This window comes from Cervus canadensis, chromosome 14 (assembly GCF_019320065.1).
Source record: "Cervus canadensis isolate Bull #8, Minnesota chromosome 14, ASM1932006v1, whole genome shotgun sequence".
Lineage (NCBI taxonomy): Eukaryota > Metazoa > Chordata > Mammalia > Artiodactyla > Cervidae > Cervus > Cervus canadensis.
In genome coordinates, this window is record NC_057399.1 from 27,163,413 (window position 1) to 27,181,024 (window position 17,612).

Below are 17,612 nucleotides of genomic sequence, written 5' to 3' on the forward strand. Positions count from 1 at the left end.
TCAAAGGTCAAATATCCAGTTATAAATAAGTACTAGGAAGGTACAGTACAACATGATAAATATAATTAACATTGCTATATGTTTTATATGAAAGTTGTTGAGAGTATATTCTAAAGTTCTCATCACAATTTTTTTCTATTTCTTTAATTTTGTATCTATACGAGATGATACATGTTCACTAAACTTATTGTGATACTCATTTAGTGATGTATATAAGTCAACTCATTATGCTGTACACCTTAAACTTACACAGTGCTGTATGTCAATTATATTTCAATAAAATTAGAAGGGAAAAAAAAGAATAGAGAAAAATTTTTTTAAAAAGCTAAATCAGTTTTTACATATAAAGCATTTAGTATGTATAATGTCCAGCATATGTGTTATGTAAATGTGTTCTTTTCCTTGCTAATTAGCTATATCTCCATTTCTTCCAGAAGGCTCTCCTTAGTTGAACCCCTAAACAGGGCTAGGTTACTCTTTCCACTGCCCTCTCAAATATGTTCTGTTTAATCTATCAAAAGGAGAACCAAAATGAATTTAAATTATGTGTTTAGGCATGTGCAGAGGATAGGGGTGAGTCTCCTGGGCCATCAAGAAGATTAATCAAAGGTTAAGAAGGAGTCCTGGGCAGCACTGGGGGGTTTGAGTTCCATACTGATCCAGGTCTGGACCCAGTCCTCTCCAGTGGTGGACTGCCTGGCCATCAGACACAGGTTTGGTTCCAAGCAGAGCCTGTTTAGTGATCACAGTATTGTGGTCAAATTGGCTTCAGAGCCTTAATGTGGGGCCCCTGGAGGAGCGTCATCCTGCCCCACAAGGATACTTTGGGCAAACCCAGGAGAAACTTCAGAGTTCAAGGCAGAAGAAGTTGATGATGTGATTCCCCCATCCTACTTTCCTGGGACATCAGTGGGAGATGGTGGAGTGGACACACAGCTACTGTGTTAACACCTCTCTTGGTTCCAGGCAGAATTTCTCATTCTGACTGTATTAGTTTGCGAGGGCTGAGTAACAAAGGGCCACAGACTGGTGCCATAATAACAGAATTCTACAGTCTGGAGGCCGGAAGTTCAAGATCAAACTGTTGAGAGGATTGGTTCTTTCTGAGGGTCCTGAGGCAGAGCTGTCTACTTGGCTTCTAGATGGCCATCTTCTCCCTATGTCTGTATATCATCTTTGTGTTGTATGTGTCTGTGTCCTAATTTCCTCTTCCTATAAGGACACAAGTGATACTAGCTTAGGGCCCACCCAAATGACCTCAATTTTACTTGATTACTTCAATTAAGTCTTCATTTCCAAATAAGATCAGTTTTGAGGTGCTAGGAGTGAGGATTTCAACATATGAATGAGGGGGATACAAGTCAATCCGTAATGCTGCCTAAAATTGGGGGGGGGGGGGCTCTCATCAAGTGAGATGAAAAAGACAAAAGCCCAGAAGAAATGTGTTGCCTGGACATGCTCAGCCTGTGATTTGATCTAGCATATATGCTTTACAGCAAATCAACTGGGAACAGAAAAATGTTCCATGTTCAAGATGAGCCAGCATCTGGTACCGTGAGAATCATCTGTTCTCTGGAAGCTGCACCCAACAAAATACAAGAGGAAGAAGTTAAATCTCAGGTAAAAGTATTATGAGCAACTGAGAAAGACTTGGGATCTCCAGATGACACTCGAGGGCTTGTGTTGCAAAGTCAGATCAAGTGTCTGGTGGGACTAGGAGAAGCTCACTCAAGATCAGCTTCTACCCACAGACATAGAAAATAAAATTGTGGTTAAAAAAGGGGAAAGAAGGGGGAAGAGAGGGATAAATTAGGAGTCTGGGATTAACATATACACACTACTATACAGTATATAAAATAGATAAACAACAAGGACCTACTATATGGCACAGGGAACTATACTCAGTATCTTATAATAACCTATAATGGAAGAGAATCTTTAAAAGCTTATATATTGGGACTTCCCTGGTGGTCCAGAGGTTAAGAATCCACCTGTCAATGCAGGGGACACGGGTTTGATCCCTGGTTCAGAAAGATCCCACATGCCATGGAGCAACTAAGCCCATGCACCACACCTACTGAAGCCTGAGTGCTTAGAGCTTGTGTTCCACAACAAGAGAAGGCACTGTAATGAAAAGCCTGTGCATCGCAACAAAGAGTAGCCCCCACTCGCCACAACTACAGAAAGTCCATATGTAGCAACAAAGACCCAGCCCAGCACAAAACAAATTAATAATTTTAAAAATTATTTTAAAAACATATAAAGCATATATTTATATAAAATGCAAGATTGTAAATCAACTATATTTCAATAAAACATTTTTTAAAAGAGATAAGCTTCTCTTGGAGAAGAGAACAAGGTAATAAGTTGGAATCAGGGGAGGTCAACAATGTTGATGACCAGGCATGAAGATCCAGGAGGGAACTGACTAAAATTCCAAAACCAAGCATGCATCTCACCACCCAAGATGGAGAAAAAAGTCAATTCTCACCAACGCTATGGAAGAGAACAGAAACACAGAGCCAACAGGTCATCTTAGTGATGTCAGATTGAGAAAACCTCTAGTGAAAGTGTAGTCCCAAACACTCACGAGAGAGGAAATGAGATGATGCAACTCCATCATGAGAAAGAAATGCAGCTTGTTGGGCTATTATCTGTCAAGACAGAGAAAGAGGAGGGAAGGTCCAAAGCAAATGACAAGCTGAGCTGTGACCATGAGGAGCAGGAGAACTTGAAGAAAAGCTGCAACGACTCCATCTTCTTCTGAAAGCCAAATTCTATTCCTTCAGAAGAAGCTTATGGTTGTTGGTCTGAGAGCATGGGAGGCTGGATAAAACCTCTTCTCAAGACAGAAAAGTGCAGATTTGAGACAAAAAACCATAAAAGCAATGAAACTCGAACCACAGCAATTCAGGGAGAAGGCAGTATTACTGACCCCCTTTACAAAGAGAAAACGAAGGCTCAGAGTGGAGAAACCTGCCCTAGATCTCACGGCTCCTAAGTGGCAGAGGCAACATTCAAGCCCAGGTCTGACTCTTTCCCACTCTGCTCTAGTGCCTTCCTGGGTAACCTGCGTGCATCTGAGGATTCAGACAGCACATCTCTTCCTGATCCCTGGCAGAAGTGCTCTTCCTCTGAGATAGGAGAATATCTCAGCCCTACTCTCCAACCCCTTCTTGGCTGCAGGCTTTCCCCTTCCCTCACCTCCTCTCTCTCAAATCTGCTATTTCCACTGGATCGAAAGGTGGAGTCCGTGGCAAGAAGACATCCTCTTCGACTTCCCTGGTGGCATGGTGGATACGAGTCCACCTGCCAGTACAGGGAATATGAGCTTGATCCCTGGTTCAGGAAGATTCCACATGCCGTAGAGCAACTAACCCCATGTGCCACAACTACTGAGCCTGAATGCTGCAACTACTGAAGCCCATGCTCCGAGAGCCTGGGCTGCAGAACAAGAGAAGTGACTGCAATAAGAAACCCACCAGCATGAGGAAGAGTACTCCCACTTGCTGCAACTAGAGAAAGGCCGCACAAAAGCAACCAACACACAACCAAAAGTAAATTAATTAATTAAGTTAAATTAAAAGGGATGTCTCTGGTGGCACGGGGGAGTGGACAGGAATCTGCCTGCCAATGCAGGGGACATGGGTTCGATCACCCAGGAATATTCGACATGCCTCGGAGCAACTAAGCTGATATGCCACAATTACTGAGCACACGTGCCCTAGAAGCTGGAGCACTGCAACGAAGAGTTGCCCCCACTTGACACAATTAGGGAAAGCCCGTGCACAGCAATGAAGACCCAACACAGACAAAAGATATAAATAAATAAATAAAAGAAGAAATCCTCTTCCTTCTCTTCCTTCCAAGAAGCACTCTCCCCCAACCCCAACCATCACCAAGCTGGCTTCCCACCTAGGGATCTCTGTCCACCTTATCCTCCTCCTTATGGACTGGGTTTTTCCCTGAACACCCCCATCCAGGCAAAAAAACCGAATTACCTCCTGGGTTTACTAAGCTTCTGCATGTACATGATCTTCCCTAATAGTCAAGATCCTGAAACACCACAAGGTTTTTAATTCACTTTGTTTTAAATTTTCCTGTAAAATATATCTAAATTATCTATATTTATTTTTAGTTAAAAAGCTTTTTTACATAAGTGGTCCTACTCTTTCTCAAATTGTATCTTGATAGTATGATAAATGTTAGGATGTGCATTACCATCATTTAATTATTGTCATTACATTAGAAACGGTAGTAAAAGTAGTCAATTCTAATTTGATGAGTCAGCCCACTATTCCCTACAATAAATGTAATTTTGTGAGCACTTCAGCCACCAGATACATTCTAAAATAGCAAAACACTTACCTTTGCTAATGGTCCCGTGTAGTAGTTACAAAAGAAAGGTGAAACAAAGTTTCTGTTGGCCTCAGAACATTTCCATTGACTTCAAAAGTCATAGCTCTGTTTCTCTAAGCATTCTGTGATGGCCTAGAAGGCAGATAAGATGTCGTATTCATCCTTGTATCTCTAGCATCTCTCCTGAGGACAGCCTATGACAGATACCCAACAACATCAGAGTTTACTTCCTAACTAAGAGGCAGCAGGGTATAATGGTTAAAATCTTGCTCTCGAGAACCGGACTGCCTCAGTATGTGTCCCAGCTTCATATTTAATTAGCTGTGTAGCCTGGGCAAGCCTCCATACCTCTCCAGGGCCTCAGTTTCCTCCTCTGTAAATAGGGGATAATAATGGTGCCTGCCTAATAAAGTTGTGTGAAAATTAAACTTAAAAAATACATGCAAAACACTTAGGGTCTGAACCATCTGAAGTGTTATGTGCTAGCCATGATTATTATTTACTCAGCAAATATTTATTGGCCCAGGTTATTATGGACTAAATGTTTGTGTCCTCTTAAAATGCATCAATCAAAGCCCTAATTCCTAGCATGCTGGTGATCATGATGGGGAGCTGGAAGGTAAGTGAGGTTTAGGTTAGGTTACAAAGGTGGGTTCTTCATGATGGGATAAGGAAGAAGAGACAGAGATGGCTGCCTTTTCGTGCACATGCACGTAAGAAAGGCCGTGTGAGCACACAGTAGAAGGTCTCCTTCTGCAAGCCAGGAAGGTGGTCCTCACCCAGAAATGGACCATGCCAGCACCCAGATCTCAGACTTCCAGCCTCCAGAAATGTGAGTAATAAATGTCTGTGGCTTAACGCCCCCAGGCTGTGGTATCTTAAGATCAGAGATCCATTCCCAGACATGTTTTCAGGTCACTGGGTGCCACTTCTTCAATCAACCCTGTGTTCCCCAAGGTTTTCCATGTTCCCACTTGGACCACTTCAAACTTCCAAGTTTCCACTTAGATTTCCTGCCCCTTGGCAGCTGAGGTGCTGGTAACCTTTGATCCACCTCTCCATTCCCATCTGGAGGATTCCTGGCTCTTGGGGAGTGGCTCCCTGCCTAACCAGTTCTTCCAGCCTCCAACAACCACCCAAGCTCCAGCAGAAAACATCACACTGCCCAGGGCATCAACATTTGGACCACCCCTTTCTCCTTGTTCCTGCTCCCCTTGCACCTGCAGCTGGGCCAGACTCTGCTTTCCTTGTGTTACTTCTCTAATTATACCTGTTTACTATCTATCTCCCCCTCTAGACTGTCAGCTGCTCTGAAGGCATCTATTTTGCTGACATTGTATCTGTATCCTGTTGGGATTTCTAGGTCCAGCCCAACACTCCATTCATTCATTCACTCCCTGGACAACCCCTGAGCTGCTCCCTATCCAACATTCTGAGTGATGCTGTACATACAAATAATATGAAACTATCCCTTCCCTCAGGAACCACCCAATCTAGCAGAGCAACAAGTAACTGTAACCCAGCACACTGCAGTCGGGGTCACAGTGACCATGGAACAGGGATGAGGCAAGAGAGAGTGGATAAGCCTGTTCAAGGGGCTTGGCTTGGGAAAGTCTTCACAGAGAAAGTACTTGAGTTAGGTCTCAAAATATGAGCAGACATTCCTTAGGCTGATGGAAGGAGCTGAGACATCCCAAGCAGAGGGAAAAATATTCCCAGGAGCCAGAAGAGCGGAAACAGCAAAGAATGTTCCCAGGTCAGTAGGTAGGACGAGCTGGCAAGAAGGCAGCCTAAGGTGCACCTATGAGCCCAGGGCTAGAGATGTCTTCTGACTTTAGGCTCTGTACACAGCCAGTATGGCAGATGCCACCCACTCTGGCCGACACACCCTTCCCCTGGCCGATATGTGGCTAAACCATGGTTGAGTGACCACTTTCACTGTGTCTGCCACTGAGATAAGTGCTCCCCTTAAAATGCATCACCTGGGCTTCCCTGGTGGCTCAATGGTAAAGAAGCTGCCTGCCAATGCTGAAGACATGGGTTTGATTCCTGGTCCAGGAAAATCCCACACGCCATGGAGCAGCTAAGTCCATGCCCCATAACTACTGAGCCTCTGCTCCGGAGCCCGGGAGTTGCAAACATTGAAACCCATGCACCCTAGAGCCTGTGCCCTACAAGAGAAGACACTGCAATGAGAAGCCCGAGCACTGCAACTAGAGAGAAGCCCTGCTTTGCACCACTAGAGAAAAGCCCACACAGCAACGAAGACCCAGCACAGTCAAAAACAAAAATAAATAAAATGTTTTAAAAATGCATTACCTTAATTCATTCTCACAATGACTTTCAGAGGTGGATGTAAATTCTGTTTTCAGATGAAGAAACTCAGGCACCAGATGACTAGGTAACTCTCTCATGGCCACACTAGTAATAAGTACTGGAGGTGTGACTCCAACCCAAGTTGGTCTGATTACGAAATTCATATCTTCCGACACCCACTGAGCCTGTGTAGGTGACCTGAGGCCCTTGGTATGTCCCTATCACAATGAAATGGAATTCCCTCTTTACTGACTTCTCTCCCTCTAGGATCTCATGAGGGCAAGGTTTTGTTCATGACGTCAATCAGTCGTGTCCGACTCTTTGCGAACCCATGGACTGTAGCCTACCAGGTTCCTCCGTCCATGGGATTTTCCAGGCAAGAATACTGGAGTGGGTTGCCATTTCCTTCTCCAGGAGATCTTCCCAACCCAGGGATTGAACCCGGGTCTTCCACATTGCAGGCAGACGCTTTACCGTCTGAGCCACCAGGGAAGTCACCCCTAGCATGTGCCACAGGGCCTGGCAGGGTATGGCATTAATGATGCATGCAGAGAATGAATGCAGGCATGAACAGGGCTTTGAACTCTCTTCCAATATGCACTCTCACCCTTCTCTGTCCTTGAAAGTGAAGGAATCTGTATCATTATCCTGAAGCCAAGATCTGAGTGGAAAACCCAAGTTCACTTCTGCCCTTTTCTACTCTGGTCAGAGGGAGAAAAACCTCCTACAGCACTGGACTCTGAAGCTACATGGATGGAACCACCCCCCCGGCCCTGACCAAGTGCAGGGGCTTCTGCCACCAGCCTCATCCCCATCTATGCACAAATGCGTTAACACCTTTTAAGAGGCCCGCTGACAAGGTTGGTCTGTGGCTGGCATCTGGGAACTTGCATTGAAGGAAGGTTCCACCATAAGGACATAGGAGCCTGGAGTGCTGCAGTCCATGAGGTTGCCAAGAGTCAGACACGACTTAACAACTGAACAACGACCAACAACAACCACCATTCCCAGGACTTCAGTTGCTCACTGTCCCTAAACGGTTTGCATAAACAATGTGGTTTAGGTTAAACACCTGCTTCCCTTCTGGGAGTCTGAACTTTTGGTATGTGCTATGCAGAGGATGCCAACATAATAAGTCCCCCTTCCTCAAATATCCTGGGCACTGAGTCTCTAATGAAGTTCCCTGGTTGGCAACATTTCATACGCGTGGTCTGTTGGACTTAATCATGGCCTATATGACTCCCCTAGGAGAGGATATTTGGAAGCCTGTGCCTGGTTTCCTCAGATTCTGATCCAAGTGGCTTCTTCCATTTACTGATTTTCCTGTGTGTATTCTCACAGTAATAACCACAGAGGTGAGCCTTTGAGTCCTCTTAGCAAATCATAGAAACTGGAGGTGACCCTAGGGATCCTGAAACAGCATCTCTACCAGAAGCAAGACTGAGAAATGCTTCTTGTCTAGTCCTGACCATTAACCAGCGGAATCACACACCCTTGGCCCACAGGGGCCAAGTAGGAATGTAAAATTGTGCAACCGGCTGAGTGGGGTGGAGGACGCCAAGGTGAGTCTAACGTAAGTGTCAGCTGCCCAGGTCTGACCTCAGCAGCACACCACATGCAGAGCTGGGCGGAGATCACACCCATGGATACCAAACCCTCTCTCTCTGCTGATGGCAGGTGCTCCCAGATGGGAACACAGAATATTTTGGTGGCAGGCTTTGGCCTCGTTCCAAAGCCCAAGATAAATGCTTTATATCCTCAGATACAATGAGGATTCCTTTCATGCAAAGTATGAAATAAAATTAGATGTTAGTCTTAAGTCTGCGAAATCACAGGGAAGGTAAGACACAGCTTTAACTTCACAGGACCCAACACCAGTGGGCTATCTCCCTTCTCGGATTTCTTTTCTGTAGTGAACCTGACCTTCATGACATGGATTGTCAGCACCCACTCTCAGAATCCGCTTATGCCAAGTTATGCTAAGGAGACTAGACACCTGGTAGCACAGATTTTAAGCCATTAAGCTGAGCTGGCAAAGGCATGAGAGGAGGAAAACTAAAACTTGATGGCTACTCCTTGCACAAAGGGCTCTTGCTCTGGCTTACAAAGCTCCCCAGATTCTAGGCTGACTATGATTAACAGTAATAGGCAAGATGGGGAGGGGCCAGTCATGACTCCAGGACTTTGCCTGAAGGCCTACAGGGATCCCTTATCTTATGAAGGCAAGTTCACACTTGGCTCTGTCCCCACGTAGCCCATCCCACTACCTGGTAACACTGGCCTTTCTGGAAGCAGCGACGAGGTGTGTCCTCACTCCCCTGTTTCCATGGAGTTGGGGTCCTCTCTGGCCTTGGTCTCCTCAGAACTCTCTCCCCGCTCCTTCCCGTATCAGAGGCTTCTCTTCCAGCTACCCCTCCCCACTAATCCCTCTGTCCCAGTTCCCAGCACCTGTCTATGCCCCTCCTGAGTCACACCTACCTCCTCAGCTCTATCCAGTTCCTGTATGCACAGAATGCAGGAGCCCACCGCTAGCGTTGTCCCCTCCCTCACTTTTATTCCAGTCCATTTCCAAATGCCTCCAATCCACTGGATCTCTAAGTGAGGCCCCCAGACCAGCAGCATCAGCCTCACCTGGGTACTTGTTGGAGATGCAGATTATCAGGGTCCCATTCCAGACTGACTAATTCAGGAACCAAATTTGCAGTTGGGGGTGGTCAGCAATGTATGTTTTAACAAGCTTCCAGGTGATTCAGATACAGCCAGTGTGTGAGGACCACTGAGCCACACACTTCCATTTGCTTATTCTAAGGAATAAGGAAATGGAAGTAATTTTCTAAATCTGGCTGATTTTTCTATTTCTCTTACATTCTCTACATTCACCGATAATATAAGATCCAAACATACAACCCACGATCAATATAGTGGGCCTCTAAAACGTCTACAGGTATTTTAAAAATTCATGATCCATTTGTAACTGTAGACCATGAAAATGATTCTCCACATGGCTATAGAGAAAACACACTGCCATGCAGCCTGGGAAAGAAAGAACAGAAATGTACAAACTCATGCCAAAACACCCATCAACCTACTCGGAGTATATGAAAATAAAATCAATAGTCTGCTAATGCAGGGGAAACGGGTTTGATCCCTGGTCTGGTAAGATTCCACATGCAACTAAGCCTGTGAACCACAACCACTGAGCCAGTGAGCTACAAGTGCAGAAGCCCGGAGCCTGGAGCCTCTGCTCCGCAACGAGAAGCCCACACACGGCGACAAAGAATAGCCCCTGCTCGCTCTGACTACAGAAAACATGTGCCAAGCAATGAAAACCCAACACAGCCACACACACACAAAAAAAATGAATAAAAATTTTAAAAGATTTTTAAAAAGATAGCCTAATAAAAGCTACAATCTATGAGTATGAGCTGTATATTCTTATATAGTAAGTAGAATGGACAGATGTTAATCAACAGAATATCAAACAATATTTTAGTTCAAGTGTTTAAAATGTCCACCATCAGCACAAGTACATTTATTTTTTGGTGCGTTATTAACATTTGAGTGGTGCATGATTTTTTAGGGGGCATTGTATCAGCATATACAATACTAAGTCCCTGTCTACTTACTCCCCGTCACCTCCAAGAATCCATGTATTAATTCTTCACTCAAATCCTTTGGAACATCAGGTACTATAGGTACTAGGCCTCAAGGCAAATAAAAATATGAGTCAAAACCAAAATAAATTTGAGAAAAGCAAAGTACTCAATTTACATTTTCAGTATTTTCCTAGACCACTGAAACTAGGGAATCTAAATAAAACTGATTTTCCTCTTCCTCTAGCTAGTTTTCCTTAGAAAATGATTTGAAAAAAAAAAAAGAATGGCTTGATAAATAAGCTCATGAAAAGATGTTTAGCACCATTGGCCATCAAAGGAGTGTGAATCAAAACTACTTCACACCAACTAGGATGGCTAAGGAAAAAAATCTAGAGAAACTGAAACTCTCACACATTGCTGATGGGATCGTAAATGGTGCAGTCACTTTGGAAAACAGTCTGGCAGTTCCTGAAAATGTTAAATATAGAATTAGCATATGTTTTTCACTTGTAGGTATGTACCCCCCCAAAATGAAAACATATGTCCGCATAAAAACATGAATGTTCAGAGCAGCATTATTTTAACAGGCAAAAAGTAGAAACAACACAAATGTCCAACAACAGACGAATGGATAAACAAAATGTGGTATACACTTACAACAGAACATTATTTGGCAATAAAAAGAAACCTCTGTGTAGATAAATTTTGAAAACATGCTAAATGAAAGAAGTCAGAATACAAAACCACATATTGTATGATTCCATTTATATAGAATGTCCAGCAGAGGCAAATCTATAGACAGAAAGTAGATTAGTGGTTATTTAGGTTGGGGGAGGCAGGAGATTAGAAGGGGTCAGCTAAGGGGTGGAAGGAGTAGTACTAGTTTTAGGGATATAAAAATGTTCTGAAATTGATTATGGTGATAGTTGTACAACTCTGTGAATATACTCAATACCAATGAATTGTACACTTTATTGGTGAATTGTATGGTATATGAACTACATCTCAATAAAACTGTTTTTTAAAAAATGACCTAGAGGAGGACTTCCCTGGTGATTCAATGGTTAAGATGCTGTGCTTCACTGCAAAGGGTGTGGGTTCAATCCCTGTCTTGGAGAACTAAGATCCCACAAGCTTCACAGCATGGCCAAAAAAAACAAAAAAACAAAAAACATGACCTTGAAGCTAGAAGAAAATTACAAACAAACTCAGTTAACTAAAAAGTGTTAGATACCCCAAATATGTGACTCCTTCTGTCTCTTTTGCACTGTAAATTTCTCCCAAATGAAGGTAAGAAATTTTTATTATCATTTTACAGTTTACAAGCACTTTTATAAGTAAGGTCCTTTTGAGTCCTTACTACATAATCTTAGAGAGAGACAACTGTCTCCCTAATTTTATATTTAGGGACATGGTGGCTCCGAGTTTATGAGGCTTACTCCTGCTGTCAGTTGGTCAGGGTACATATCAGTTCTTCTGCACCTGAATCCTGTGCCTTTCTTTCCACACTGTGTAGCATCTTGGGGTACTATGTAGAGACCATCTGGTTGATATGCAGAGGTAGCACTGCTGACTGGTCTCAAAAAGGAGATTGCTCATGACTTGATTTTCCTGGGAGCTAGACTAGTTATCCTAATGCCTAAAATGAAGCCAAGTATGATTTAACTAATCAGAGGTCTTGTAGTACCATAGAGAAAATCCTTTGCTGTTGATTTCTTTGCTCTTTTGGAATTTATTTCAGTTTGGGCTCATCTTTTTATTTGTTTCAAAGTCTAGACCGTGTAGTATTAAATCTTCCCAATATCTCTGATCACTTATGTATTCTGAACCACATTCTTCATCTATAATAGTGTCTTTGTTAGATCATGAATGAAACCATTTTTACTAGTTTGCTAATTCACATTTCTGTTCTCATTGAAAAGCATGTCCTCAAATCTCAACCTGGACCATTTTAAGCAGATGCAAGAGGATGACATTCATTATTACAAAGCTTCTCTATAAATTATGAGTTTGGGATTAACAGATATATACTACTGTATACAAAATAAACAAAAAGGACCTACTGTATAGCACAGTGAACTATATTCAATATCTTGCAATAACCTATAATAGAAAAAAAACTGAAAAAGAATATATGTAACTGAATCACTTTGCTATATACCTGAAACTAATACAACATTGTAAATCAACTATACTTCAATTAAAACAACAACAAAGCTTTCCCAAATTATATACAAACATTTTTAGAACCAGAAACAATGTCCTTGGACCATTAGACTCACTTAACATTAAAGCAGAATCCAAATAGTTTGGGGTCTTTTAGAAAATCATTTCATATCTTTCTGAAGTCCTGCTGTGATCTCCTGCTATATATACCCCAAGCAACAATACTTTTTCTTAAGGTTTATTCCAACTACTTTCAAAAATGAGTTTGAGTCACTACTAAAAAACAAAAAACTAAGCTCAATATAAACAGGACACCCAAAATAAAGCCAGTTAAATGAAGTGCTCCAGTCACACCAAAAAGGAAGGCCTCATAGGTTCAGGTTGTCTCCCTCCAAAAAGAGTACATGCATTTTAAAAACCTGGAGTTTCGGTGCCAAGTCCATCAGGTCAGCAACCCAGGAATTTCCAAATGTTTATCCATATTCTGTAAACATGATTTTACTTTTACTCTACATTGCTATTCAACCTTCTCTGTGCCCTACAGAAAATGTCATTAACAGTAGCCAGAAGCTCAGCGGCTGGGGAGAGGGGGTAAGAGGGTATTCTTTAATAAGTACAGAGTTTCTGTTTGGGACAAGGAAAAAGTTCTGGAAAATGAGAGCAGTGATGGTTGCACAACATGGTGACAATGGTTAATGCCACTGAATTGTCCTCTTAAAAACGGTTAGGAATTTCCTGGTGGCGCTGAGGACTCTGGGCTTTCATCGCCTGGGGCCTGGGTTCAATCCCTGGTCAGGGAACTAAGAACCAGGAAATCACACAGTGTGGTGAAAAAAAAAAGAAAAAAAATTATTAAAATGACAAATTTTATGTTGTATTTTATCACAATAATAATAAAAGTATCTAGAAACAAAAAACACATTGCTAGTATACTAACCACATGTCCAAATCTTGCTTAAGGCGCCTAGCTCCCTGGGGTGGAGGGGCTGTGCCCATAAAGCTGTTAAGTGTGTTTGTCCTGGTCTGGAAAAATGAAGGTTCAAATATAGGGCAGGATGGAAATGTAGGGAAATATACTGTAAATTACTTTTTTAAACTGGACAAAAAAACTTCAGCCCAACAAATCTTCTGCCAGTGTTTCTCAAGCGATAAGGCTCAAATGATCGCCTGAGGACCTTGATTGAGCAGGCCAGGTAGCTCTGAAATCCCACATTTCAACATGCCCCCAGATGTTGCTGGACCGTGGACGACACTCACAGCAGCAAGGCCCCAGAACGCTTGAAGTAACGCAGCCACCCTATTAATCCAACCGCTCTAGAACCACGGTCCTCTCACCGGGAAACGCGGAGAGTTGTTCACAACCTTCGTAAAAATGCGCTGAGAAACCAGATGGAAGGTCTCACTGCGCCCAGCGCACGAAGAAACCGCACCCACCCCCGGGACTAGAAAACAGCCGCAGGCGATCGGGAGAGCTGACTGAGAGGTAGTTCCGCAGAAAGCCCTCAAGCCGACTTCAGAACAGTCTTGAAAACACCCTGCTCAACCTCGAAGAATGCCTGGAATTCAGTGGCCTTTCTCCAACACAAAGATGTCCAACTCAATTTTGACCGAGTTCCCTATAGAAGAACCTTGCGATGTAGCCCTGGAAGACTGACAACGCCCAGCACATTGACGAAGTCGGCCCCTCCCTTACAAATGGGTCAGAAAGTGGGAAAAAACAATTCTCCAAAATTCTGCGGAGGTGGGAGCTCGGGGTTCCCGGGCTGCGCGGGCTAACGAGCATCTCGGGGCTCTCAGGTGTGAGTCGGGGATTCCGCAGGCAGCCCCCACCTGCTCTCAACCAGCCCGCGCCTCCCGCGGCCCGCGTAAAGCCTCCTCCGGACGCTGCGAAGGTTGACCGCTGCAACACAAACTCAGAGGCCCTTTTAATCTGGTTAAAGAGAAGCTCAACAGAAAGTGAAACATTTCCCGTCCCTTGGAGGAGAGAACTCCAGGCCAGGTAGGAGAAAGAAAGTGGGCGCAGGCACCTGTAGCCGCCCCGCTTCTAGACGATTCCGCAGGAGAACCCTGTGACTGTCATCCCCTGGAGGGAGCGAGGAGGCAAAAGTCAGTTAAGCATCCCCAGAAAGGGGAGAAAAAAGTTACTGTCCAAGAAAGTATACCCCGAATCTACAGGGAGGTGGGGTGACCTCAGCTCGCGTTTACTCGCGCTCCCCACCCTCCTCCGCCCGCACGATGAATCCAGAGAGCACCCCCAGCACCCCGCAAAGCCCTCCCCAGCCGAAGTCGAGACCGAGCAAGGTGTCCCGGCGCTGCGGGAGCGCGGCTGCGGCGCTGGGGGCGGCTCTCCTCCAGCCCCGCGGAGGGCCGTGCCGGGACGCCCGCGGGCGCTCGCTGGTCGGGAGGGAGAGGGAGGAGGGTACTCGCCTGGAAGCTGGTGGTGGCAGAAATTGGCGCAGTCGGGGTCGGGCTCAGGGTGAAGGCGGCTCTGGCCGGCGCTTGGGCGCCTCCGACACGAGGCCGACAGCTGGGCCGATGTCCCCTGCGCTCCCCGCGCGTCGCCGGCGGCGCCTGGCGGAGCCGGAGTACTGGAGGCGGCCCGGGGAATGGGCGGGTGCGAGTAGCCTCGGCCGCCGCTCCCGTGTGTTATTGTGACTCAAGCTATTTCCTGTTTGGAGGTTTGGGAGAAAGAAAAAAAAAAAATTCAGGGTGGGGGCAGGGGGGTTGGGGCGGCGGCGATCGGAGAGAGCGGCGGCCCGGAGGGGACTCGGGTGGCCGGAGGCTGTCGCCTGTCTCCTTCGAGCCCCCAAGGGTGCCAAGCGTGTGAGCCGGGGGAGAGAAACGCAGGTTCTTGCAGCTTTACTTTGGGGTGTCTGGAAGGACCGAGGCGGGGGGAGGTTCACGCACGCCACCCAGCGGTGGGGTAGGGGCTACGGCCGCAGGGGCTGCCTGCCTGGTCACTCCAGCCCGCGCGCTCACAGTTCTGGCTTTTTTCTTCTCTGCAAAACTACCGCTGAGCTTTCTTCCCGCCCAAGGGCGAGTGGAATTCGCTGTGCTGCTTTCTTTATTCTTGACCTGGTCGGCTTTTCGATCCTCTCCATGGGTGTGGGCAAGGAACTGGTCAGCGTCTCTACTTTTTCAAAAACCACCGGACGATGGTTGGGGGGCCATTGTGGGTGTTCGATTGGCGACTTTTGCTGGAGGCGGCGCTGGGGGCGAGGGGGTGTGTGTTTGTTTTTGTTGGGAGGGGGATGGGAAAACAGGTTAATTATTTTGATGGAAAGTTAACTTTTATGATTAGTTTCCGTTCCCCTCCTCCACCAACCTCACCCTTAGCCGGGATCACTGGGTCTGAGGCCCCAATCCGGAAATACCGGTTCCTCCCGCTGGGACAATAGGTGAGGGCGGGAGCGTTAACCGAGAGCTCGCTTAGTCTCCACTGGAATCCCTGCTCAGATGGAAAGGCAGAATCCTCCTAGTGCCCAAGCCTGCAACTGGCTAGCAGGGGCGTCTTCATTTAGTCTTGTTAAAGGTCCTGCGATGGTTTGGGGGACTTGTTTAATGGGTGAAGAGTTTCAATTTGGAACTCTGAAAAATGTTGGTTGCACAACTTAATGGTTTAAATGGTCAATTTTTAATGTGTATTTTACCACAAAAAAAAAAATTCATGGGAAGATCATACCTTCATTCAGTCAAGACAGATTTGCTTCTGATTGGCAAGCTCCCCTTCCCTCTTCCCTTACACAAACCTTTGCCAGAAGTAATGGAATAAGTAAAACTCAAGTTCATTTAGTTTAGACTGTGTGTGTGTGTGTGTATGCGTGTGTGTGCGCGCGCACACTCAGTCCTGTCTGACTTTAAGACCCCATTTTCTCTAGCTGGCCAGGCTCCTCTGTCCATGAGGATTCTCCAGACAAGAATACTGGAGTGGGTTGCCACGCACTCCTCCAGAGGATCTTCCCAATTTAGGGATGGAACCCAGGTCTCCCTCATTGCTGGCGGATTCTTTACCCTTTAGACTTTGGGGAGTACCTATCAACAAGTTATTCCAAGAAGTGAGTAGATTGCATCTACAGGACAGTACAATTTTTAAAAAGATGAACAGTAGTTTATCAGGAACATAGTACTGGCAAGATGAATAATGGTGAATATGATGTCTTGTTGTTAATCTAAGAAAGGAGGAACACATACATTTGTGTATTTTCTAAATGGAAAGATAAATTATTAAATTTGGGAGAGATGGAGCGAGTTGGAAAGTAAAGAATAGAAGCTAAACTTCTCTGACTCTCTTGTTTTGTAGATTTGACTGGGATGCCGTAAATTTTTATGATTATGAAAAATTAAACATTTAAAAAGCAAAATGCAACAAAAGGAACACAGGTATCAAGTTGGTGGCTTACCCATATAAAGGGAAATTATATCAGGTAACTTTAAAACACAATTGTTTGGTTCTGCATGCCTTAGGAATATACTTTGAGGATGAAGAGAATGCTAAAAAACAAAACATAAACTGCTTTTTAGTAATCATAATGTTAGCAATAATTTATGTTAATGTTCTTACAACTCTTTTAATATAAAAGATAAATATAAGATCAAAGCTAAGCAATATTAAATTTGAACTGAAATTGTCATTTAGAACTTATACTTTTCTTAAATTTTTTTCCCAAGGTCTGTTGTTCAAAATGTTCACTGAACAGTGACCAATCTGGCAGGATTAAGCACTCTTAGATTCCAGATTGTGGTCTCTAAATACCATTTTTCTTTGAAAGGAACTAGACCTATTTGGAGAAGTGACTTATTTTAGATTAAAGGCAAAAAGTACCCCAAATAAGACTGGGAGTATCTTATCAATTCAGAAAGCAAGGAAGCTATCAAAAATGAATAGATTCGCATGAAATCAAATAAGAAGCCAACTTATAGACGCACCCACTGGCCAAAGTGGGATAAATTTGAGCATTAATAACAAAAATGACTGCAATGAATTGAGACATATCAAATATATATAAATATATATATATATATGAGTCATAAGAATACTTTTTAAAAAGCCCCAAAAGCCCTAATTGGTTACCTTGCAGATTCAGTGGAACTAATTCATTATTTTGAGAGCTGGTAAATTGTAAGAGAGAATTACATATTTTATCTGCCTCTGTTGGACTGTATCTAACACTTTAT

General features: G+C 44.3%; 1 protein-coding gene and 1 long non-coding RNA gene across 3 annotated transcripts in view; one reads left to right on the forward strand and one right to left on the reverse strand.

The window, feature by feature from the left end:
- TJP2 (tight junction protein 2) overlaps nt 1-15,237 on the reverse strand; it is a 123,804-nt gene extending 108,567 nt beyond the window's left edge. Inside the window, exon 1 of one of the 2 annotated variants that reach the window (XM_043487126.1) lies at nt 14,865-15,237. The gene's annotated coding sequence lies outside the window, so the exon portion shown is untranslated. Of the gene's footprint in view, nt 1-4,368; nt 4,392-14,864 lie in introns of those variants that run through there. The other variant, XM_043487125.1, reaches the window with a different exon arrangement.
- Nucleotides 13,936-17,612, forward strand: part of LOC122453229 — a 74,248-nt gene continuing 70,571 nt past the window's right edge. Inside the window, exon 1 of the long non-coding RNA XR_006272981.1 lies at nt 13,936-14,436. This is a non-coding gene — a long non-coding RNA (uncharacterized LOC122453229). The remainder of the gene's footprint in view (nt 14,437-17,612) is intronic.